Below are 25,249 nucleotides of genomic sequence, written 5' to 3'. Positions count from 1 at the left end.
CGCAGCGCCCAGCCTCCGCCTTCATTAGGGGCATAGACATAATAGGGGAGACTGGAAGCCAGCCTATGCTGCCGTGCTTTGGCCTGTCCGGTTTATTGCCCCCCTTTGTGGCGTCCGAGGCGAGCAGTCCCGGAGACAGCCAGGGGGGATGAAGCGGGGGTGTCGGGGAACGTGCCCCTCGGGTCGACCCGAGGGGCACGTCTCGCCTTCGGGTCGGCTCCGCTCGTGCTACCTGGGATGGCTCGGCTAGGCCGAGCCGGACCCCGACCAGCCCCGAGCGGAGCCTAGCGGAGCACATCTGGAGGCGCGGCGAGCCGCCTCTTGTCACCCTCGCCTCACCCCCCCTGGCTGTCTCCGGAACTGCTCGCCTCGGACGCCAAAAAGGGGGGCAATAAAAATCCGCCTTTTTATTGCCATTTCCAGTCTCCCCTACTATGTCTATGATTAGGGGTCTAGGCTGACGCTAATGAATCGAATTGACGGGCTCTGTCTTTTACTAGACAGTTCACACTGAAAAAAAAGAGAGTTTTTTTGAAGTTTGGATATTAGCCTGTTTGTATGATAAAAAAAAACGAAATTTTGAACTTTTTAAGCACTGTTAGGTCCAAAGTAAGGGGTGCACAACTCGAGAAATCCTGTGACCCCTAGAGCGCTTGAAATATCTGGAAATACAAAAAAAAAAAAAACAGATTTTGGTCGCAGATTTAGGCGAAACCTTGCGAAATCCGACGAAATTTCTTCTCTCAGGAAAATCTAAATCTCAAAATCTAAATCTAAATCTCAAAATCTAAATCTAAATCTCAGGAAAAACCCCGAACATCTAAATTGCCCTCTCGGCTAAAACTATTTTAGGACGAAGTATGTCTACCTCTTCCTCTACCAATTTTCACAAAATCGACTTCGGGGTGGTGCCTGGTCGTGAAATAAATACAAGTCGTGAGTGAGTGGGGTCTGAGCGTGGACGCCGCACCGCTTCGTCGGCTTCGACCGTCGCTACACTGCAAGTGCCCGACATGCGACATTCCAGCGTCACACTCGTACTTCGTACTCCTCCCACACCGCAAGGCCTCACGGACACCACGGCGCCGCGCCGGCCGTCTCCCCCCCCGAAGGCGATGCCTGGCGAAGCCTCCCCTGGAAATTACCCACAATTACAGTGTGCCGTGCCTCACGGTGCTGTGCCTGCACGGCCTGCACGGCCCGCACCACCCCGAGTGTGAATGGACGGGCCGGGGCCGGTATGTACTCCAGATGCTCTAATAGTTTCATCAACTCGTGTGTGTCTCTGCCCCTCTGCCGTGGCGGGCCACCCCCTCCACCCACCCCCCTTGCCTCTTCCTCGTCATTTTCATTGTCTCTGCCTTCTTATTGGAATTGCCGGAATTGTTTTCTGGATCTCACTTTACTCGTCTCACACCTCTATTTTCTCGGCGCTGCGGCGCTGCACCGGCCCGGTGTGTCGGCCCGCAGACTGATTCCGAGAGGCGTCTTCGTCGCTCTGTCTCTCTCGCACTCATGGGGCGCCCCGTGCGGGTGCGAGAGAGACAGAGCGACGAAGACGGGCGGGCTGGCGGGCCGGCCGGCGCGTCGGCCCAACACTTTCCACGTCACGTCTCACGAAACGCGCACCGCGCCGCACCGCGCCGCAACGCGCGCGGAGAGCCAATTGCAGCGATGGCACAGATCGTTACTTTCATTCGTTTTTCCTTTCCGTTGTGTTTCAGTTCACCTCGCCGCCGTCTTCGTCCTCCTCGTCCTCCTCGGCCGCCTCGGCCGACGCGGGCTTTGTGGAGTGCGCCTCCCAGGACTGCATGATGGTGAGTCCGCCGGATTGTCCCGATGCCGTTTTATTTATCGTGTCGGTCCTGCCGACTTTGGGCGGCGCAGTCGGCCTCTCTCGCACCCATGGCGCTTCCCGTTGAGGCGCGAGGGAGACGGACAAAACGCTGTGCGGAATCAGTCTGCGAGGCGCGCCGAGACAAACGCCGCCTCCGCCAAGTCCGTCATGCTTTGCTTCGGGAGTCGCCCGGCCCGGCGTTCCCTTCGGGCGCTGCGGCGGCCCTTCGGCCCCGCGGCCCCTTTCGCCCTGGTTATGGCGCCATGCACGCCGCATCGCTGCATCGCCGTGGCATCGCCGTGGCATCGCGGAGGGAGCGGCAAGGAAGGGGACAGCGGGGAATTACAAAGTACAGCGGCGCGGCGGCGCGGCAAAAAAGGATAACACAGTTGGTCGCGGACAACGCGGTGCGGCACCGGCATTTATTTCCTGGCTGTAAACGTCAGGGGCGACGTCGCGCTGCTGCACCACCAACCGACGCCGTGCGGACGACGACGACGACGACGACGACGACGACCCCCTCGCGACGCCGCGCGCCTTCCCGCCGCCGTCCATCGCGTCGCAAAGACATTCCACCGCGGCTGTCCCGAGTACAGTGTCCCGAAGGACAGTGTCCCGAAGGACAGTGTCCCGAAGGACAGTGTCCCGAAGGACAGTGTCCCGAAGGACAGTGTCCCGAAGGACAGTGTCCCGAAGGACAGTGTCCCGAAGGACAGTGTCCCGAAGGACAGTGTCCCGAAGGACAGTGTCCCGAAGGACAGTGTCCCGAAGGACAGTGTCCCGAAGGACAGTGTCCCGAAGGACAGTGTCCCGAAGGACAGTGTCCCGAAGGACAGTGTCTCGAAGGACAGTGTCCCGAGGACACGGGTACCGCCGCCTCGAACGTCCTGGGACAGCGCGCCGCGGCGCGCCAGCCCTGAGTTGTACGGTCCGAGGTGGCCGTCGGCGTCGCGGAGTCGCCCGTACCTGCCACTCGTGTTCCTTTTCTGCTGTGGGCTGAGCCCCGCTCGCCCTCTCGCCCGCCTGCTCGGCTCCACTATGCGAAATGTAATTTACGGGCTGCTCGCCTCGCCTCGCCTCGCCTCGCCCCGACTGACACACACGGGCTGCTGCCATGCTGCCGCCGCGCTGTGCTCGCTGTGCCGTGGCTGTGCTGTGCCGCCCAACCTCCATCTTTGGCTTTTACGGCCAAAGGCTGCAAAGGCTGCAAAGGCTGCTGTCCCGTCCACCGAATATACGTACCCGATTTTCCGCCGTGCCACGCCGTGCCGAGCCCTGCCGTGCCGCGCCGTGCCCCGCGTCCAGCGCGATTTTCTTTCTTTTTTCGGTACCTCCCTCTCACGCCTTATAAGAACTGTTTCGGTCACACCCTTCACGCCGTGTTTATGTGTGAGTGTCTGTGTGCGCCTGCGAGTGTGTGGTAGTGTGTGTGTGAGTGTAACGCGGGAAGAATGTGCTGACCGGAAAAGGTGCGAGGGGAGATGGGAGAGGGGCGGAGGGGAAAGGACATTCGCCCTCTCGCTCACACACTCACACACACACGGCGACGCCACTGAAAGGGATGCGCGACCATCAAGTTCAACTCTTCCTTCGGACTTTGTTGCTGGGTGCCGGATGCCGGATGATTTGCAGGGCGGGGAACACGGCGGACGTGTGCGGGTGGGGCGGCGGCACGGCCAAGGCACGGCGGCGTAGCGGGGACGACGCGGAGGTGTGGTGTGGGTGGGCCTCGTCTGCATGTCGGCCATGTCGGCGTCGGCCGCGTCGGCCTGCATGCGGAAGGCCAGAGGGGCGGCGGGGCGGGGCGGGACGAGGCGCGAGGCACGAGCGAGGCGCGCGGTGCGTTTCAAAGTTTCAAACCGGCGCCGCCCGAGCCGCTTATTTTCGCCAGTCCGGTGGCGTCAAACAACGCGGCGGACCAGGGAGCCATTTTTACGATACGACGCGCGCGCGCGCGCGCGTGTGTGTGTGTGTGTTTTAGAGAGAGGGGGGGGGGGGTGGCGTGGCGCTGGCTCCAGCGGACCGGGACTCTGGGACACTGGGACTGCGTCGCACGCCTTATCTTGGTCCTAATGCGCTTACACGTGTTTTGGCGACGGCGGCTATCTCTGCGCCGTGCCGTGCCGTGCCATGCCGTGCGGACCGGGCTGGCTGGGGGCGTCAGAATGCGTTTCGCTCCGTCGCACCACCCCGACCCACCCCGCCCCGCCCCGCCCCGCCCCGCCCCGCCCCGCCCCGCCCCGCCCCGTTTGTTCCAACAGGTGGGTGCCATGTGGCGCTACAGCCCCCACCCCTACAGTCTCTGCGTCTCTGCAGTCCCTGGAGGCGGACCGCGTTTTGACAAAGCAAACGACTCACTCTGCAGGTCCCTCATCCCGCCGCGTCGTCAGCCTGTCTCTCTCGCACCCCGCGGGCCGCCCCCGGAGTGCGAGTGGGACAGGGCGACGACGACAACCAGCAGACCGATCCAGAAAGTCGTTTTCGTCGCTCTGACTCCCTCGCACCGTTACGGGCCGCCCCATGAGTGCGAGAGGGACAGAACGACTCTCTGAATCAGTCTGGCGCCGTGAATGGAGCGCCTCCACTGCGCACGCTGCGTGCTGCACTGCGTGTGCGTGGCACTGTGCACTGCGCGGGGCGTACGGCGAGCACGGCGCCAGCGACGCGGCTGCAGGCTAGTGCTGACAGCGCTGACGATGCCGGCCGGGCTGCGAGGGGTTGGCGGGAAACAGGCGGGAAAGGCCATCAGCAGATTCCTCGTCGCTATCTGGCAGGGCGGCCGCAGGGCGGGCAGGAAAGGGTGGGCGGGGGCTGCAGGCGCTGCAGTGGCGTGGCGCGGCGTGGCGCAGTATTTGGAGAGAGGTTGGGTCAAGGACAGGAGGCAGCCAGATGCTGCTGCTGGCTTCGGTTTATTGGAGCTATGAATCCTATAAAAGGTCCTGGGTGGGTGGGCACACCGGGGCACACTGTGGGCACACGGCAAGGCGTCGGCAGGGCAGGGAAGCCTGGCCGGTAGCCGGGTAGCTTCACCATGCTTCGCCACCACAGGCAGCTAAGGCCATCGGACTGCAGGGAGGCGGCAGGTTGTCTTCGACTGCGGGGTACACTGGTACAGTCCCATCAAAAAGCGGTCGCCGGCGATCGCACACGTCTTTGGATGGAGTTGGGGCGCGTGGCGCCGTGTGGACGCTTGCAATTTTAGGTTAGGTCGCCCTCCAGCAAGCGCTGCCAACCCGAGCTCGGGTTGCCTCCCCTAGGGCACGTTCGATGTTTTGGGACTCAAGATTTCTTAGGACAAGAGATTTCGTCGGATCTCTGCCTGTTTTTTGGTCTTTTTGGGGGAAGATTTCGGATTTTCCAGAGATTTCTAGGGCGCCAGGGACACAGAATTTCTCGAGTGGTCGCCCCCTCGTGCCAACCTATTCATCGTATTGAATTAAAGAGAAGGACATTACGAACGCACGACTCGGCCAAATTCCATTGTGATACTTCGCCGACAAGCGATTAAATTTTGTGATCCGCACAAGACAAATCAAAAATATATCAGCTTGAGATTCGAAGCGGCTGCCCCCTCCATCTGCTCGTCTTCCAGATTAGGTTGTCTCCTATCCGGTGTTGATCGGTGCCGTCGTGGCGTGGCGTGCCGTGGCGTGGCACGGCGGGGTCGGCTCCATGGCTATAGGGCTGGAAGATATGTGGCGTCACGTTTCGTTATTTCCACCTGCAATGCTGTGATGGCCGCTGTCAGCCCGTCCGGCCGTCCGCCCCATCCGACTTGCCGGGCCTCTATATACTTGCTTCAAAATGGTCGTCCTCTCCTCCTCTCCTCCTTCTCCCCCCGCGTCCCGATCGCCGGGCTGATAGTCCGCCAATTCGAACCGCTGCGCCAAAGCTGCGCTTGAAATCGCGCCGTGCACGTCGACGACGGCGACCAACAAAAATTGCAGTTGCCTTCTTGTTGTTGCCCTTTTTCGTCAGTGTAGTAGTCGGCCCCGGGGCTCGAAAACTCGTTGAGACGCTCTGCGCTGCTCTGCGTCCGCCTGGGGCTTGGCCGTGCAGGGAGCTTTGTGCAAGTGTCGAATTGGGCGCGCGGTAAGGCACAGCAGGTCAAGCAGGCCAAGCAGGCCACGGTCCGAGTGAGCCATATAATGACCGCTTTGCATGGTTTCGCGTCCGTTCTCTTTGTGCACACGTTTTTTCGGGATCCCCTTTGCCAAATGTTTTTGCCCCACTGTCGTTTTGTCAGGTCCTGCCCTCCCTGACGAGGGTCCTCCTATCTGCCAAACAGACCAAAAAAACATCCTCCGCTTCCAAATTGGGGGGAGATAGGGGCATTGATAACCCTCATGTGCATGCATTTTTTTCCTCCCGCCCTCTTTCTTTTATTTCGCCTCGACCCACTTAACATCAAATGGTCCCACTAAGGATCCAATTTTCATCGGCGTTTATTCGCGGGGAATTTTAATGGGCTGTTTGACTAATGCAGCGCCGCTTTTGTTCGTCACCATTGAATTAAACAGAAGCCACCGAGAGATACTCGATAATATTGGAACAATCCCGAGCGAAAATATGGGCAGTGTTTTGCTCGCGCCTGCACTGCAAAACACTGTATCAATGCATCGATTCCTAACGACGCTCTCTTCTTGTTTCAGTGCTGGGACCTCTGCGGCGACAGGCCGAAGGGAGGACCCGAGTTGCTGGCACGCTGCAAGGATGAGTATCTCTGTGTGAGTATATATACACAGCAACAACACGACGGCCAGCAACATCAACAGCAACAACAACATCGGTGCACGGCCCGGTGCCTCGCATCGCCGAGCGTGGCCGAGCGCATTTCAAGTCAACTAAATCCAAAACGAAGGAGCGTCCGACCGTATCGCGCAAACAAAAGCAGGTGTCCGCAGACTTGTTGGCGGCAGCCGCGGGGTGAAGGGGGAGGGGGCTGCTCCGGGTGCTGATTCGGAGGGGGGGGGGGCTGCAGCAATGCCAACCAAAGGTTTGTCGAGAGTCGTAGAAGAAGAGTAGTACTAAGAAGAGAACGTAGTAGTAGATGGAAAAGGGAACGAAAAGGATGAGGCAGAGCGCAGGTTGGGGGGGAGGGGGAGCGGGGGAGGATACTCAATCGCGTGAGGAAGCTGATGGGCGGGGGCCGCAGCCACCAGGGCGGTGAGGGAAAAGGGGGGGGGGGCAGTGCGGCGTGATATGCAGATTAACCACGTGACCGCGCCACCCTGATTGCCTGCCGTGCCTTACGGGGCACGCGGAGCCTTGCACGGAGCCGCCGCTGCGGATGCCGACTCAAAAATATTATCCATGATTCCAGCAACGGCCTCCCCTTACGCGTTTTTCTGGAATGAAAGAGAGGCTTTTTCGGGAACTCGGCTGTAGAGGGGAGCAGGCACTGGCAGGCAGGCCCGCGACTGAGAGTCGTCTTCGTCGCTCTGTCTCTCTCGCACCTGGACGGGACACTCCATGAGCGCGAGAGAGACAGAGCGACGAAGACGACTCTCGGAATCAGTCTCTGCTGTGCGACAGCAGGGTGAGAAAAGAAAGCGGAGGCCGGGCGGCGTGGCGGAGCGTGGCGGAGCGCGCAGCGTCTTGGATTTCGGAATGTTATTATTGCAAACTTTGGCGGGTCTTTGTGGTCCGCGGCTCACACCTGACACCTGGGTTCTGCTGCTCTGCTGCGACGACGACGACGTGGAGGAGGAGGAGGAGGAGGAGGAGGAGGAGGAGGAGGAGGGGGCTGCGGCGACCGTTCGGTAGCCGCGCGTTTCCCTGGAACCGCCAGCGCCGTGTCGCCGCGTCTCTGTTCGGGGCGCACCTGGCGGATGGACGCGGACGCGGATGGCACCTCCCCGTCGACGTGTGGGCCGCGCAGCCGCTTGCCGGAGCCGCGCGCTGTTCTGCTGATTGCTTTATCGGGCCACTTGGCGAGCCGAGCGCGGAGAGCGCGGAGCCACGGGTGCGTGGGGAGGTCGGGCCGGCCCGGGGATCGACCCCCAGTCGCCGTCGGTCGCCGTCGGACCACGTCGGTCCCCCGGATGCGATGCATAGTCATAAATCTGGCGCGTTAATAGTTACGCCCCGCCGGCCTGCCGCGGCCTGGCCGTCGCGAGGCGCTGGGCCGCGGCCGCGGTGCTGTGGGCAGCGGCGTCCTGGAGGCAGTCCTGCAGTCCTGGAGGCCGGAGGAGTGAGGCGGCGCGGCGCGGCGCGGCAGCGCTGGAGAATTTGAATGAAGGCTGTCCGGGCAGGTTGGCCCACTGCCGCCGCGTTGCCGCCGAGCTGCCGAGCCGCCCCGCGCGCTGTCTCGCTGGAAAGACGGACGACATCCGGTAGCGCTGATGAAAGGGCTTAGCTGTTTACCGAAGGCGCTGCGCTACGCTGCGCTGGCTGGCTGCGCTGGAGAAGAGCTGCTGGTGCTGGAGCGTGGCGCTGGCCGGATCGCTCGGGCGGCATGGGCGCACCGCTGGAGGGTGGGGGAGAGGGGGGGGGTCATAATTGTGAAGGTGTGAAATGTGGGCGAACCCGGCACGGACGAAGCACGGCCCGGCCCCCTCCCCCTCCTCACCTGCCCCGCAGCCTGTCCCATGCCGTCTCAGGTTTCCGAGAAGAACAGCGGGGTGCTGCAGGCCGGCCAGGCTCTCCAGGCACCGCCAGGGCGGGCCGGCCAAGAGCGCGGCAGCGCGGCAAGGTGTTGTAGGTGCCATTCGGTGCCACCGGTAAAACACCGGGAGCGGGGTCGCACAGTGGGCCAGAAGACCGGGGGAGGCGGCCAAAACTCTATAAGACGCGTTTTGAGCTCCAGAGTCGCTAAATGGGACTCGAACCGAACGTGTGACCCCACCAATGGATTGCTCTCCCAACGAGGAATCCATTGGTGGGGTCACACGTTCGGTTCGAGGCCTGTTTGGCGACTCTGGAGCTCAAACGGCGTCTAGAGTTTTGGCCGCCTCCACCGGTCTCCTGGCCCACTGTGGGTCGGACTGGTTGCCTAACCGGCAGGCGTTTGAGGCTTGGACCCGCCCCGCGTTGATCGGCCCGGTTGGGCCTTCCCGCTGCCGCCCGCTGCCGCCCAGTGCCGCCCCAGCGCTGTCATGGCTGCGTCCGACTTTCCTCGCCTCGCCACTTGTTGCTGCAGGTGCACTGCGAGGCGGTCGGAGGCGGTCCGGCACACTGTGTCCGGCACAGCGGCGCGCTGGACAATACCGCAGCCATTCTGCAGAGGGCGATTCGGAACATCCATCGGAGCGAGCGTCGTTTTCGTCTCTGTCTCTCTCGCACTCATGGGGTATTCCACGTAGGCTCGAGAGAGATAGAGAGACGAAAGCAATGTGCGGAATCAGTGCGCTGACTACGGCTGAGTGGGTTCGCGGGCCCGGTGTGTGGCTGGCTGGGCCTGGAGCTCGGGGGACCGCAGGGCACCGCAGGGCACGCACGCTCATTGTTATGAAAGGGAGCTTACACAGGCGGACGGCCTCCTAAATAAATCCCGTAGACGCAGCGGCGCAGCCGCGCAGCCAGGCGAAGGTGGAAGGTGGGTGCCGGGCCGCCTTGCTCACCCACACCTCCATCCAGTCCGGAGGGGCCCCGCCAGCCCCGCCAGCCCCGCCTAGGCGGCCCCGCCGCTCCGCCGCGCTGTCTGCCTCCTCGGAAAACCCGCGCGCGGGCTGGACTGGACGGGGCCGCGCCGGGGCCGTGGCGGGGCCGGCAGGCCTGGTAGGCAGGCCTGGTAGGCAGGCCTGGTAGGCAGGCCTGGTAGGCAGGCCTGGTAGGCAGGCCTGGTAGGCAGGCCTGGTAGGCAGGCCTGGTAGGCAGGCCTGGTAGGCAGGCCTGGTAGGCAGGCCTGGTAGGCAGGCCTGGTAGGCAGGCCTGGTAGGCAGGCCTGGTAGGCAGGCCTGGTAGGCAGGCCTGGTAGGCAGGCCTGGTAGGCAGGCCTGGTAGGCAGGCCTGGTAGGCAGGCCTGGTAGGCAGGCCTGGTAGGCAGGCCTGGTAGGCAGGCCTGGTAGGCAGGCCTGGTAGGCAGGCCTGGTAGGCAGGCCTGGTAGGCAGGCCTGGTAGGCAGGCCTGGTAGGCAGGCCTGGTAGGCAGGCCGGACGAGCCGAGGTGGCGGCGTTGGCGGGATTCTAGGAGAGAATGGGTGGCTTGGGCGTCCCGTCCCCGTCCCGTCCCGCCGCCGCCCCGCCGGACGTCCTGTCCGGACTTTCGAGCTCGGCCAGCACGGCCAGGCGGACCGGACCACGTGCTGGACGGACGCGGCGTGGGCAAGGCGTTGGCACGGCACGGCAAGGCTGCAACCTGCAAGGCGGTAATGCACGTCACAGGAGGGCGAGCACGTTCGACCTGGGATTATTGCATTCCCCGTACTCGGCCCGTCGGCCTGCCCCTCCGTGGCCACCGAGGGCCTGGTCGTTCATCCCGAGGCCGATGCATCGCCTGCCCGCAGACTGATTCCGAGAGTCGCTTTCGTCGCTGTCTCTCTCGGCGATGCGGGGCGATGCGGGGCGATGCGGGGCGGTGCAGGGCGATGCGGAGCGATGCGGGGCGATGCGGGGCGATGCGGGGCCACAGCGCGACAGCTAGGCAGGGGCGGAACCGCGGACCGCGCTTCTCGCCACTCTCACTCTCTGGATTCCCCACCGAAAAACGGGTTGTCCCGCGACGTGGTCGAAGTGCGCGGCGCGGCTCTCGTACGCCGTAGTGTACGCCGTCGTCGCGTAGTACGTACTCCGAAGGGGCGTGGACGACAGGAAGGGGCTCTCGAGGAAGGCGCGGAGCACGGCGGGAGCGGCGGCGGTGTTGAGTATCTGACTCAGCCAGCAGATACATCCTGTGCGCGGACTGCGCACTGCGGAGGGAATTCCGGTGCCCCGCACTGTCAGTGCGAGTGCCAGCTTTCCACCCCGTCTTCCGGCCCTGCCGTCGGCGTTGGCGGTGCACAGTGGGCCAGAAGACCGGTGGAGGCGGCCAAAACTCTAGACGCGTTTGGAGCCTCAGAGTCACTAAAAAGGACTCGAACCGAACGTGTGACCCCACCAATTGATTCCTCGTTCGAAGAGCAATCCATATTGGTGGGGTGACGCGTTCGGTTCGAGTCCCATTTAGCGGAACTCAAAATTCGTCTAGAATTTTGGCTGCCTCCGCCGGTCTTCTGGCCCACTGTGCGCTGATTCGGAGCGCGCGTGATCCAGGCAGGCCACAGACGGGGCCTTCGAACTTGAACTGCTTTCAAGGCTGTGAGTGGGAACCCCTAACTTGAACTTGAACCTGTTGCACCCGAAACTGCGTTCTTCTCTTGACGGCCGACGCGCCGTGGCCAAGCAAGCCAAGCACTCATGGCCCCCCACGCCACTTCCCGAAATCCCAGTCGTGCCCCTGCAGTGCCCTTCGCCTCCGCGCGAGTCCCAAATTAAAAGCGCAGCCTATGCGGTTATTCGGGTTACACGCCGCGAAGCCGCGCTCCGGTCGTGGCGGCACCGCGGCAGCGGTCGCGGTGGCGCACAGTGGGCCAGAAGACCGGCGCCGGCGGCCAAAACTCGAGACGTGATTTGAGCTTCAAATTCGCTAAACAGGACTCGAACCGAGCGTGTGACCCCACCAATGGACTCCTTGTTTGGAGAGCAATCCATTGATGGGGTTACACGTTCGGTTCGAGTCCCATTTAGCGACTCGGGAGCTCAAAACGCGTCTGGGATTTTGACCGCCTCCACCGGTCTTCTGGTCCACTGTGTGGCGGAAGCCCCGCGGAATGCATCGCCGACTGCGACGCGACGGTCTTTTCGGCAGAGTACCTGCGTTTGGTGGTGCAGCGCCCCGCGCCCCACGCCCCGCGCCCCACGCCCCGCGCCGCCACGCGCATGCAGCGATCCTATCGGCCTCCGTGGCTGTGGCTCGGCTCAGCCCGGCTGGCCCCGACTTTGCTTGGCTTAGCTCGGATCCGCTCGCTCGCATCCCAGCCGCGCCGAGAGGCTCTTCGGCCACTTCGGCTGGGGAGGAGGGAAGAGGGAGCAGGGGGCGTTAACAAATTAGATAATTCATTGACATCGCGGGGTCATTGCTCACTTCCCTCTTAGGGCCCCCACCCCGCGCCGCAGGTGGCCCCGCGGGGGGTCGGCCGGCCGCATCCACGCACGGCCGAGGCACTGCCCCGACCATCGCGTGGGAGGCCACGGACTTTACGGTGCCGGAGGACGACGCCGTCGACGACGCTAATTTCGAATCATTCGTGTAATACGCAAGGTGGTGTGGTGTGCAGGTCCTCGAGGTGGGTGGCGGCGCGAGCAGGGCGCAGGTCACGCCGAGAAGACTATGATTCCCCTTATCTTCACACCTGCCCCGAACCGCCCTGCACCGCCCCGCACAGGATGCTTCACTTTCTCGGCGTCCGGCCGTCCGAGGCGTAAGCCAACACTTCTGGGAACGCCGAGTGTGGCGCGGTGCGTCCCGCCGGGCCTCGCCTCGCCGGCCTCGCCTCGCCGGCCTCGCCTCGCCGACCTCGCCTCGATGTGATTATTCCTGTTCTGACGCCCACAACAATAAACTGACGAGCCAGCGGAGCAGCGGGGCCAGCCGGGGTGTGAGATATGTTATTGGGCGTGAGTCGAGGTGCGAGCACCGCAGGCACCGCAGGCAGGCACCGCAGGTGTGCAGCCGCTTGACTCCGAAGGGTCGCTTCGTCGCCCTGTCTCTCTCGCGCCCCTGCGGAACGCCCCATGAGTGCGACAGAGACAGAGCGACGGAACGATCCTCCGGAATCGCTCGGCAGGCGCGCTCAGGGACTCCGCGGGGGGTGTGAGGCAGTCTGCTGGCAGTGTGCTGGCAGTGTGAGGTGTGAAGTGTGCAGGTGTGAGGCGAGGCGTTGGCATCAAGCGAGGCGGGTAAGGTGTGCTGCGGCGGGGCGGCACGGCGGCCGCGGCGGCCACGGCGCCGGCGACTGGTTCGAAAAGAAGAAAAAGAAGGACTCGGCCAGCATGGCGGAGGGAGGGCGGCTCGCCACGGCGTGGTGGCCACGGCCACGCCACGGCCGGCATGGAGGTGTCTCGGTGTCGGGTGACAAGGCGTGCCACCTCGCGGCCTACGTACATGTCGTTGGCCAGGACGAGGGCGATGTGCTCGGCGGCCGACGGCCGGCGGGGGTGTGGTTTGCGGCGTTTGCGGTGCCCGCTGTCCGGCGATCCAATATGGCGGACGGCGGCCAGGAAAACCGAACGCCGCCGCCGCCGGGATTTGAACCGGAGATTTACTGGACATGACCAGTGCAGCGTGCATGCCGCAGGACGTACCGCGTTCCAGCCGGTGGCTTGTGGTCGCGACGCCGCGACGGTACGGGAAGGCCGAGGCCCGTTTCGAACAGGGTAATCCTCTTCACGAACATTTATGAGATTTGATCGGGCGGATCACAATAACACGAAAACACCCTGTACAGCCTGTAACGCCCGTCCCGTCCCGTCCCCCCACCTCCGCCTCCTTCACACGCCGCTTCGCCGCTTCCTCGATATCTGATTGGACTCTGCGGCCGGACGGCGCAGCCCGGCGCGGCGGTTGCCTCCGGACCGGCTCGGCTCGGCTCGGCCCTCCCTGTCCTGGCTCGGCTGGACCGCTCGCCTCCAGCACTCGGCTCGTCCCAGCGCGACGTGCGAAGTGAAGCGAGGTGAGATCTTCTGATCCGTCTGGGGGCCTTCCCGCCGTGAATCCTGAGCCACACGCCACGCCGTGCCGCGTCGCGCCGTGCCGTGCCCGCCACGCCGGGCTGGGCTCCGTGGCGGCCTGGCGGCGGCGGCACAGAACAGAACGGACCCCTTCTCAACGAACAGCCGGAATGTGTGGTTGTTTAGCGCGGAGTCGGCGTGTAACGCGATGCCTCCGCGGTGCTCCAGGGACGCCCCAGAGATGCCACAGCGGCACCGCCTAGGCCCTCCTGCCCTGCAAGGCCCTGCAGCGGTTGCCCGGGAGATGCTCCGGGGACGCTCCAGAGGTATGCTCCAGGCGGCTCCAGGCGGCCCAAAGGCACCCCGAAGGCAGCAGATTCCGCGATGACGATATCCTTGTCATGTCCTTTGCCATTGTCGACGGCGTCCCTGCCTTCTTTGGCGGACGATTTTGTGTTGACGTGCAGGTGATGCCTCTTGGTGTGGCGGCACGTCTCCTTTACACACACATACGCACACGTCAACACACACACACGCACACATACGCACACACGTGCACGCACACACGCTCACACGGGCCGCGCTGGCGGCCTGGCGGCCTGGCGGCGCGGCGAGACGAGAGACGGCTTGTTGTTTTTGAGAGAAACACTTGTCCAGGGCCCTGAGCGGCCAAGCGCGGCGCGGCGCGGTCCGCTTTGCTCTCCCCGACTACATTGTCATTCCAGAGACCAAGGCTGGGCTCCAGCGCGGCGTCCTGGGGCTTCACCAGCTCCGGGGCTTCTCGTGGACTCCACCTCCCAGCGCGGAACTCAAACTTTATCCTTGTTGTCGCTCTGTTGCAGTGGGCTGGCTGCCGCGCTGCCTGCGACTTCCACTTCCCGTACGGCATCCCAGGGTCCGCGGGCGCGGCCACCGGGGGTAGCTGGAGCCTGCGCCCCACCAACGAGGCCTCCTCGGCGCCCGTCGGCGCCATGCCGGCGCCCTCCTTGGACTCGGCCGGACTCGTGGTGCGTTGGAAGCAGCCCCCACAGAGCCTGGTCGCGGCCACGACGGCGGCCTCCACCACGCCCACCACCACAACCACCACCACTGCCGCACCCCCGGTCACGACGTCGGCGCCCTTTGACTCGGAAGGGACGTCCTCAGACGCGCCCGCCTCCTCCGTCGAATCCGCCGAGTCGGATGAGAGCGCGAGACTGCAGGGCGACAGCGCCGAGGACCTGTACGACGACGACGCCAAGGCGGAGGACACCAACCCCGCTCCCAAGCCCGCACCGCACAGGCGCGTGGTGTACATCGTGAGCGCCAGGATGGCGCCCTCCATGGCGTGGAAGGAGCTCAAGCAGGTACGAACGGGCTCCAAGTGGAGAAACCCGAGCACAGAACTCGTGTACGCAGCGGTCGCTAAAGCAACGATTCCCTCTGCAGACGACGGACCTCTGGCTGGAGCTGAAGGGCTCCACGAGGGCCGCCATGCGCGCCGTGTCCGTGCTGGCCGTGTCCGCGGACGGCCCCGTGGCGAGGGGGTCCACTTGCGTGCAGCCCCTCAGTCTCCACGGCCACCAGCAGGACCTCAGCCAGGACGGCGAGGACTACTACGACGAGGACGCCAGCGACGAGGACGAGGACGACGAAGCAGGTAAGCACGCGAAGAGTCTGAATGTGACTCTGGAATCGCAGCCCTGGATGCTGGATGCCAATAACCGTGATTCTGCCCTCAGCATCCGCAGGCTCCGACAACAACGCCATCCCGGACGCCTCCCTGCAGCGCCTTGCGCAGCGCTCCTTCGCACAGCTCCGCGGCACGGTGCAGCACGGCGTGCTGCTGCGCGCCTTGCTCCGCGACCGCACCGCGGCCAAGCAGACCGAGGAGGACGACGAGGACGCCGACGACGAGGACGAGGAAGAGGTGCTGCTGGACCAGCGGCGGCTGGACTTGGTGCAGCGGCTGCTGGGTGGCGGTCGCGGCCGCGGCCACGGCAAGGGTCGCGGCGACAAGGCCAAGGCCGCCGGCTGGGGGCTGCACCTCGTCGGCGTCTGGGCCGCGGGCGGCGGCGCGCGCTTGCCCAGGGCCAGGGTGGCGTGGACGGCGCCAAGAGGCTCCGCGCAGTCCGAGGCCCTCGTCAGCTGGGCCGTGCCCGCGCTGCGCATCTCGGGCTCCAGGGTGGTGAGCGGCGTGTCGCAGGCCGAGGTGCCCCTCGTGGAGCAGCACGCCACCAGAGTGACGGTAAGGACGGCGATGTGCGATGGGCTGCCTACCGCGCCGGCGCTCCTCCTCAGACACCGTGCTGACCGCGTCTCCCTTTTGCCCGCAGGTCGGCGACGCCCATTCCACCGACGTGTCCGGGGCGCTAGTGCTGCAGCTGTCCGTGCAGACGGACACCTCGGCGGCGGCCAGCGCCCTGGACCTCGCGCCGCCGACGGGGCAGTCGGCGCACCACCACCGCCAGGAGCAGGCCGCCGCCCCCGCGGCCGCCACGGACGCCCCGCTGAGGACGGCGCCGTCCTACGAGCAGGCGGCGCTGTGGGAGGCGACTCTCGTGGCCGTGGGGCTGGTCGTCGGCGCCGCGGCGCTGTGCGTCGCGCTGCTGCTGGCCGCGTACGGCGTCCACGGCCGCGTGGCGCGGTGCTGTCGGGGCCGCGGCCACGGCATGCACGCCGGCATCCACGCCAAGTCCGCCTCCGTGGAGCCGCTCAACGCCCCGGACCAGAACAACGTCTGAAAACGAACTGCCTCGACGCGGCGGCCTTTACCGGATCAATAATTAACGCGTCGGATTTCAGACTGTAAAACAAAAGGAGAATCCGACGAAGGCGAAGTTGTCTTCCTTTCTGTTGTGCCATGTTGTGATTACTCCGTAAAGATGAACGTAAACGCCGTAGTGTTTGTGCCTACCTGCAGTCAGTACAAGTTTGTGTCCTTTTACTTTTCATTTTTTCTCATGACAGTATTACGAGAGCCTTTCCCTGAGTATCGTGTACAGTGTAATGTAAGGAGTTACCAAAGACGTGTAGTTTTAGTTTATATTGCGTGTAAATAAATTGTGTAGATGTTTATAAGACTGAATAGCTCTATCAGAGACCACACCGGCCTGCACGCCTGGGGTTCCACCCATGCGCTGCACTGAGGTACTGCTACCTTTCTAGTTTGTTTCGATACAAACAATGTGATCTGATGTGGCGAACTTGTTCTCCAGTTTCCCTTTAAGACTTCAAAGAATGTGTATTTAATTCCTCGGTACGTTGACTACCAACTGTAGTGATAGTCTGTTAATCTGTATATCTTGTATGAAAATGAAATTGTCACTGCATGTTTGCAATTTAATGAACTTCCTCGTAATGTAAGTAATGTAATTTAAAAACAAATAAACACTAATGTTTTGTTTCATCGTTGTTTTCCGTCACCCAGAATCCCATGAGCAAAGAATACATAAAGCTGGACAATCGCACTCCGTAACGAAAGCATGCTAAAGGAGGGCCCAAAGACCAAATGCCCGCTGAGGGAGGACGAAATACCGCCTCGGATCAGACGCAGTGGCTGCTTAAAGTCGGCCAAAAACACGATTTTTCAAAGACATTTGTGACTGTTTTGATCAACTTTGCGGCAATACTGCTCCCAAACCAAGGCAGATAATCGCACTCCGTAACAAAGGCGTGCTAAACGAAGGTCCAAAGACCAAATGCCTGCTGAGGGAGGACGTAATACCGCCTCTGATCAGACGCAGTGGCTGCTTAAAGTCGGCCCAAAACACGATTTTTCAAAGACATATGTGACTGTTTTGATCAACTTTGCGGCAATACTGCTCCCAAACCAAGGCAGATAATCGCACTCCGTAACAAAGGCATGCTAAAGGAAGGTCCAAAGACCAAATGCCCGCTGAGGGAGGACGTAATACCGCCTTTGATCAGACGCAGTGGCTGTTTAAAGCCGGCCCAAACCACGATTTTTAAAGACATTTGTGACCGTTTTGATACTAAGGCGGATTATCGCACTCCGTATCAAAGGCATGCTAAAGGAGGGGTCGCGTGGGTTCGCGAAATTTTTCCTTGGGGTCGCGGAAATTTTTGGCAACAAATTTGGGGTTGCGAACCTAAAAATGTTGGGAACCGCTGCCCCAGTGTCTCGTCCAGCGGCACTGCAGTAAGGGAAGGGAGCCGCGTGAAAAGATGCAAATGAAGCAGGCTGGCTTGGTTGGCCGGCGCGTCGCCGCACTGCCGGCGGCCGGACTTCCGCCAAACTCCCGTTTGCAGCGTCAGCCCGTCAGCGCGATGCTCTGAATCGGACCAAACAAGCCGGCCCTTCTTTTCAGCCACTACACTGCCGCGGCCCGCGGACCGCAGCGGACCGGAAGCCGCAGCGCCGGACGATGGCGGGGCGGCGTCCGCGGCGTCGGGGTGCGCGTCGACCGCCACACTGGTGGGGCGAAAGGGACAGGGAGAGACGACGGCCACCCCGAACGTGACCCGCACCCCGACCGCCGCGCCGGACGCCGCAACAATGAGTGCAATCAAGCGCTGCGCCGCCCGCAGGGCCCGCAGCCTCCACCGCGGGCAGCGATACCCCGCGCCGACAGGCCGGCAGCGCGGCGATACCCCACGCCTCGCCGCACTGCTTCCCAGAGCGGCCCCCACGCGGCGCTGGCATCGCCACTGGGGCCGCCGTCGCGACTCGGCCGGTTTCGGGGTTCGGGCCGCGCGAAGCGAAACGAAGCCTTCCGCCGCGGTGTCGCGACCGCGGGGCCGCGGGGCCGCGGGGCGCGGGGCGAGGAGAGTGGAGTGGCGCCACGCTACGCCAGGCAGGGCGAGGGACGGCCGGGGCACACGGGGCACAAGGGGCGGGGGAATCGATACGCCACTGGTTACAGCCCGCGCCGCGCGAGGGCGCCACCTCCGCCGCAGACCTCCGTAGCAGAAGACGCATCGCGACGCTCACTTGTTTTCCAAGTGGGCCCCCCGTATTTCGGTGCTGGTGGTGACTGTTCGTGGAGCGTTTCTCGCGTACTTTAACGTGCTATTTTGCCGTGCCAACACGCGTGCTGCATCCGGACCGCCTTGACGAGCACCAGGACGAGCGCAGCGACGCCCAGAGACTCACCTGCAGGCTCGGTGAGTAAACTCGGACGTTGCGACGGCGCCTGACAGCCTTAAGGAGTGTGCGCGCTGCGCGTGTGTGTATGTGAGTGTGTGTGTTGTTGTGGTCTGCGGCGGGGGAGCGTGACATGCCGTACAACTGACCCAGTGCCACACCGCGCCACGAATGCCACGGTCCCAAGATCGATCCCCGCCGCTGGCGGCCGTTTTTGAGGTTATCTTTGCCATTCTGGGTCGGCCAGGCTGGGGCCCGCTGCCAGGCCTGCGAGGTTGGAAAGTTTCCCGCACCTGGCGGCCGCTGGGACTGGCTGCATCGCGCTGCATCGCGGGGCTGGGCACGCCGACGGAGGCAGCCTCGGCCCGGTCACGGTGTCACGGTGTGACGAGGCCTTGTGTGTGTCTGTGTGAGCGGCGAGGCCGCGTGTGTGACGACGCCGTCACGGCGGCCGCACCGTTCGAATTACCTATGCCATCGCCGCGTTGGGCGTGCCAGTGGCGTGCCGCCAGCTGAGTCCACACTACGTCACGCGGCCGTGACATCACTCCAGCGGCCGGACAAACAGACGGACGGACAGACAGACGGACCGTGCGGACGGCCCCGTGCCCTCTACACTCTACACGGCGCCACCGCACGGCGCGGCCAATTCAGCACTTGACCGCGCACCGCGGCGTTATTACCGCGGGTACACTGTTACGCCCTACACTGTACACGACCAGCAGCGGCAGCCAGGCAGGCAGACAGCCAGGCAGCAAGGAAGGCGGCAACCCGGCCTGCTTGACAATGCATCGGCCCATTCATTTTAGAACAAATGAAAACCTAATAAAGCTTTTTGCACAGGCTTGGCCCATGCAAACGCACACACACTCCCACACACACGCAGCAGTTGGCGGCGGCGGAAGGGCGCGGATGGTTTTATTCGCTCGAACAGGACACACCCACATACACACACATTACACACACACACACACGAACGCGCGCCGAGAGATCCGTCACTGCGTGCTCCACTCTCCGGCTCACGCGTCACTGTAATCGAGCCAATTATTCCTCCTCATTATTCACGATTTCGAGTTCTCACTTTCCTCCCTCCCCTCTCTTTCTCTCTCTCTCTCCCTCCTTCCCTCTCTTCTTCCCTCCCTCCCCGCCCCTTCCTCGATGGCGTGCGCACCGTGACATTCCGTGGCCACCACGCCACGGTTGCCAGTGCGGACGGTTAGGTCAGGTCGCTCAGTGGGCCCGGAGTCCAGTGGAGGCGGTCAAAATCCTAGACGCGTTTTGAGCTCCAGAGTCGCTAAATGGGACTCGAACAGAGGGCGTGCCCCCACCAATGGGTTCCTCGTTCGGAGAGCAATCCGTTGGTGGGGTCACACGTTCGGTTCGAGTCCCATTTAGTGACTGTGCAGCTCAAAACGCGCCTAGAGTTTTGGGCGCATGCACTGTGTGCGTCGCCTGCTTGTCCAACTGGCTGTCCCGCTCCCTCGCCGCGCCGTGCAGCACCCCGATAACCTCGCCTCGGTGGATAAGCGTTCCACCTGAGGGCTCTCGCCATCACCCGATCGAGCATGCCCCCGTCCCCCGTCCTCCCCATACTATCGGCCCCGCCCGAGTCGCATTCGGCATTCGAGGTATGCCGAAAGATCTCCCCGCCCCCTCTCCCTTCGCCCGGGCCACACCTGCGCGCCGAACCGAGGGCCGAACCCACCGAACGCGGTATCGGTTTAACGCCCCTCGTGACACTCGGCGCGCGCTGCCTCGCAGCCTCGGCTTCAGCCCCAACAGGCAGAAACTGCGGGGGCGCGTACCTGAAACAACAACAACAGTAACATAGCGACAAAAACAGCAACAACAGTGACAAAAACAGCAACAACAGCGAAAAACAGCAACAACAGCGACAAAAACAGCAACAACAACAGTAACATCAGCGACAAAAACAGCAACAACAGCGACAAAAACAACAACAACAAACAACAACAGTGAGCGGCACCTCTCCGCCCCAGATCCGCCTTGCAACTCCATTAAGTCCGACATAAGGCGGCCCTTGTTTTCCTTATTTACGACGGGCCCGTCCCGCTACATCCCACTACGCCCCACGTGGGGGTCCGTCCGTGCGGGTCCGTGTGGGTCCGTGCGGCCACGTCCGGGCAGTCCGGCCGCGGCCGGGATGGGGTTAGTTTGACGGGGAAGTGCTCGCCGGGCCCCGAGCCCTCGAGCCCCCTGCCTGGCACACCAATTCTCTCCCCCCCTGTCTCTCTCTGTCTCTCTCTCTCTCTCTCTCTCTCTCTCTCTCTCTCTCTCTCTCTCTCTCTCTCTCTCTGTGCTTATGCCCACGCCCTCGACGATGGACTTGCGCACGTTCGGCGCGGTAAAGTGCCAAGCCCTGGCCGCCGCCCTGGGCGAGCGCAAGCCGTCTTGAGCCTGCTGGGCCGGGCTGGGCCGGGCTGGGCCGGGCTGGGCCGCCAAGTAGAGAGACTGGTAGAGACGCAAAGCTGTTAAGTCTCACGCAGAGACGACGAGAAGCGCTGGTTCTGGTCTGAGCGTGGCACTCCCCTCGCCACCTCGCCGCTCCTCTCTCTCTCTCCCTTCTGTGATTTTCCGCGGTCTTCTTCTTCTTCTTCTTCTGCGCGCTGGCACACACACACACACACACACACACACACACACACACACACGCTCACGCTCACACACAACACACAATCACCAATATACTCACACACAGCTCGTGGGAAAATGTCTCGCGCCAAGCAGACGACGCGCGGCGGGCACGCGGCGGCGTGGCTTTAAAAGACGCGCCCCCCTCTCCCCTTTTTGTCTGGACGCGGGGAGCGTCGCTAAATCAAGAGATGAGCCGGCAGTGCGCGCAATGCGCGAGGCGCCTTAAAGGAAGTGCCTTAAAAGAGTGGCCCCGCGTATGCGCGCTGGAGCCGCGCTATGGAGTGGCGCGCCGTGCTCCGAATGTCTGGCCCCCAAACGCACTGCAGTCGCAGTCGCATGCTGGAGGTTTTCGGCGCTCTGTCTCTCTCGCACGCATAACGGGACGGCCTATGGGCGCGACAGAGACAGAGCGACGAAAACGACTCTCGGAATGAGTCTGCTGTGTCTCAGCCGGTCTCTGCTTGAGCTGCTGCGCGAGATGAGACTCGGCGTCCTTGCTCCTTCCGTCCGCGCAGTGAAAACTTGAAAACGCTGGAAAGGGCGAGTGCCGTTATTTGGCGTACGTCACAGCGACCCCGCCCCGCCCCGCCCCGCCCCGCCCCGCCCGGAGCCTCGCGGACCAAGGGCTTGGCGAGCCAAGGCCCCAGGCCGAAGGCGAAGGGCTTTGGAAGGGCCGAGCCAGGGCGTGCCAGGGCGTGCCAGGGCGTGCCAGGGCGTGCCAGGGCGTGCCAGGGCGTGCCAGGGCGTGCCCAGACGCACCGTATTAGCGTCCACAAAGAACCCCTCCCCCATTTCCGGGCGTGAGTGTTTCAAGCCCTGCTTCCTCTTCTTTGCTCACGACAACTTTGAGTGGGACTTGCTGTGCCGGAGTCGAGTCGCCTCCCTGCCTCTGAAGGGGGCAAGGGAAAGGGGAGGGGGCGGCCTGGGGGCGGCCAGGGCAGCGGGGTGGCCGCCTCCCGCGGAGTTCCTTGTTTCAATAAAAATTAGACCGTTTGGCTTTGCGCTGCTTTGCCTGTCCCCTCGTGGGCCAGAGGCCACTTTTCCTGCTGCGCGACCGTAAAAAAAAAGTCCACCACCCTGTCGAGATTTGAACCATTAACCCTACTACTGGCAAACGGCTCTGGTGCGGAAATAAGACTTGCGCTTCCAGCACTGTCAAGGCACTGGCAAGGCACTGGCAAGGCACTGGCACTGGCAAGGCACTGGCAAGGCACTGGCAAGGCACTGGCAAGGCACTGGCCTCGGCCTTCGGGGTCGACCTGCACTCCCAGCGCAATCTCAGCGCCTGTCTCTCTCTCCGCCCACGCAAGTGCCACGCCGCGCAGGGCCTCACCGCCACGCCCGTTTCCGCTGTCTGCGCATCGCGCCTTGGGTTGCAAACCCGGCCGCGCCCGTTCGATGCCGACGATTGCACGTTGCACGCACGCCCGCGGGCGTGCCGGTCGCTACCGATTGCAAGCGATTGCAAGGCGATTGCAGGGCGAGGGCGCGCGCCCCGTCGCATTGCCAAGCATCTCGGCTGCTGCATAATTCGGGCGGGCTCGGCGTCGCTCCACCACTCGCTGCGCGTTAACCTCCACCACGCCCTTGGCGACTTGCTCTTGCCGCCCCGCCCCGCCCCGCCCCGCCCCGCCCCGCCCCGCCCCGCCCCGCCCCGCCCCTGCCACAACGCCCACTCGACACCTGCTTACGCCGCAACCAGCGTCCGATCAGCGCCCCTCAGAATCTGAGGAGGCGGCGTTAGAACGCGCCCCGACGCCCCGCCCGACTTTCCCCTGCATTACCATGACAAGCAGGCCGTCGCCTGCCACTTTTCTTTCCGCCCGGGCTTGTTTTTAGCAGATGACACCGTTGCTAAAGCTGAAACAAGCTATACAATTGTCATGAAGGTGTCAGCTTGCTTTTACTCTCGAGATAGTCTTGAGGCGGGGCGGGACCATGCGTGCGTCTGTGCGTCTGTGCGTCTGTGCGTCTGTGCGTCTGTGCGTGAAGCTGGCCTGGGCCGGCTCAGGGCATGGGGCGTGGGGCCGCCCCCTCCCCCCTCTACCTCCCCGCCGCCAGCGCAGGGCGCAGTGGTGCGGCGTGCTGCGTAGTAGGCAAGGCTCGGCCGGCTCGGCTCGGCCCTCAAGCAGGGGCCTAGCGTGGCCTGCTCAGCTCGTATCGCCTTCGGAGCTAGGTCGGCTTCGCTCGGCCGATACCGATGCAGGATGCAGCGTGACACCGCCGCCGGCGACGCCGCATGCCGCTGGAGGCGAGGGGAGCGGGGCCCTCGCACTGCACAACAACAACAGTGTCGCCGGCTGGCCCGAAGGAGCGCGTTGCGTGTGTGGAGTACACAGACAAGAAATGTGGGAAGAAGCACGTGAAGCGGCAATCACTGCCCAAAGCTATGGCCCCCAGGAAGCTGACCGAAGAACAACGAGAGCGTAAACGTAAAAGGGCCCGGCAGCTATGAAGTGATAAACAAGCATATTAAAATAAACATTCTCATTACAATGTCATCTGCTTCCACGTTAGCGTTAGCGTTAGCGTTTTTATTCATCTAAATCTTGAAAATGATCCGAGTTTGTCTTCGGGTCTGCCCTGCAGTGTGGTGGCGTAGACCTTCACGGGGCCTGTCCGTGCCTCCTTGCCCCCTTAATGACGCGGTCGTGCCGCGGGGTGCAATCATGCCGCCGCCGCATCGCAGACATCGCCCTCCATGGAGGCCTCCAGAGCCGCGACACTCGCACGGGGCCGAGGCCAGAAGACCGGTGGAGGCGGCCAAAATTCCAGACGCGTTTTGAGCTCCAGAGTCGCTTTTCAGGACTCGAAACGAACGTGTGACCTCACCAATGGATCCCTCGTTCGGAGAGCAATCCATTGGTGGGGTTACACGTTCGGTTGGAGTCCCATTTTGCGACTCTTGGAGGTCAAAACGTGTTCGGGGTTTTGACCGCCTCAACCGGTTCTCTGGCCCACTGTGTAGACGGCACGCCACGCCTTTGAGTCCAAGTCCCGGTTTTGTTTGTTTCCCTGAAAGTGGTCAGGGCTGCTAGCAGGGAAACTAAACCAAACCCGGGTAATGACAACCCCTAAGGTCTTAAAGGACCAGCCGCCGCCACTCCGTTGAGGGAGCGCCACTAACCGTCTGGAATTGAGAGCAGAGGCCGACCGAAGCTTCGCGAAGCCAGCCCGTTTCGCCGCCGATTGTCAGAGACTTGACGCCATTTTGGACCAACTTTGCGGAGACTTTCTCGCAAACGGACAACCCTCGCAGCGGGCGTTAATTTCCCTTCTCGCCAACTCGGTGCGGGGCTGGCGGGGCTGCGGGCGGACTGACTCAGAGAGTCGTTTTCGACGCTCTGTCTCTCTCCCTCGCTCCTGTACGGGACCGGCCGTGAGTGCGAGAGAGACGGAGCGACGAAAACGACTCTCTGAATCAGTCTGCTGGCGGGACGCCGTCTCCGCCCCCTCCCGATGGAGGCCCTGCCTGCCTTGCGTGCCTTGGCTGCCTCGGCGCAGCCGCGCCGTTCTGCACGAATAGACGCATTGTGGGCCGACGGGCCGATGGACCGATATTCGCGCGGCAAGTCTTGCGGGTGGGCCGAGGCGCCAGAATCGCCCGGAATGACAATGAGACGCTGCTGCACTGCTGCTTTTTGGCCTCCGTGGCGTCCTCGCCAGCGCGCGCCGCACGCCGCGATGACTGTCTGGGGACCGCACGAGCCTTTTGCGGTGGGGTGGGTTGGACCGGATCTTATTCCTATTCGCCAAAAGAGTGGGAATGGCTTCACTCTGGCTGGAACGACAGTGTTTTCCGCTGCCCAACAAAGTATTGTTTTCGGCTGCTACAGTGTGATGTCGTTGCCATGGTTCCATCTTGTGGGACCGTGGAGGCATTATAGCGCTCTTCTCGGGCCAGTCGCGAAACGCTGCACCCGCATTGATTCCGAGGAGAGTCGTTCTCGTCGCTCTGTCTCTCTCGCACTCATCGGGCGTCGCGTATCGGTGCGAGAGAGACAGACCGATACGCGACGCCCG

The 25,249-nt window shown here is 63.0% G+C and overlaps 1 protein-coding gene across 2 annotated transcripts in view; it reads left to right on the top strand.

The window, feature by feature from the left end:
- The first annotated feature begins 18,381 nt into the window (after positions 1 to 18,381).
- Positions 18,382 to 25,249, top strand: part of LOC117654207 (complexin) — a 161,330-nt gene continuing 154,462 nt past the window's right edge. The window contains exon 1 of one of the 2 annotated variants that reach the window (XM_034400464.1): positions 18,382 to 18,591. The gene's annotated coding sequence lies outside the window, so the exon portion shown is untranslated. The remainder of the gene's footprint in view (positions 18,592 to 25,249) is intronic. The other variant, XM_034400473.1, reaches the window with a different exon arrangement.

The sequence above is a fragment of the Thrips palmi genome, unplaced genomic scaffold (assembly GCF_012932325.1).
Source record: "Thrips palmi isolate BJ-2018 unplaced genomic scaffold, TpBJ-2018v1 HiC_scaffold_1, whole genome shotgun sequence".
NCBI lineage: Eukaryota > Metazoa > Arthropoda > Insecta > Thysanoptera > Thripidae > Thrips > Thrips palmi.
The sequence above is the reverse complement of the archived record's forward strand: the minus strand, read 5'-3'. Positions and strand labels throughout refer to the sequence as shown.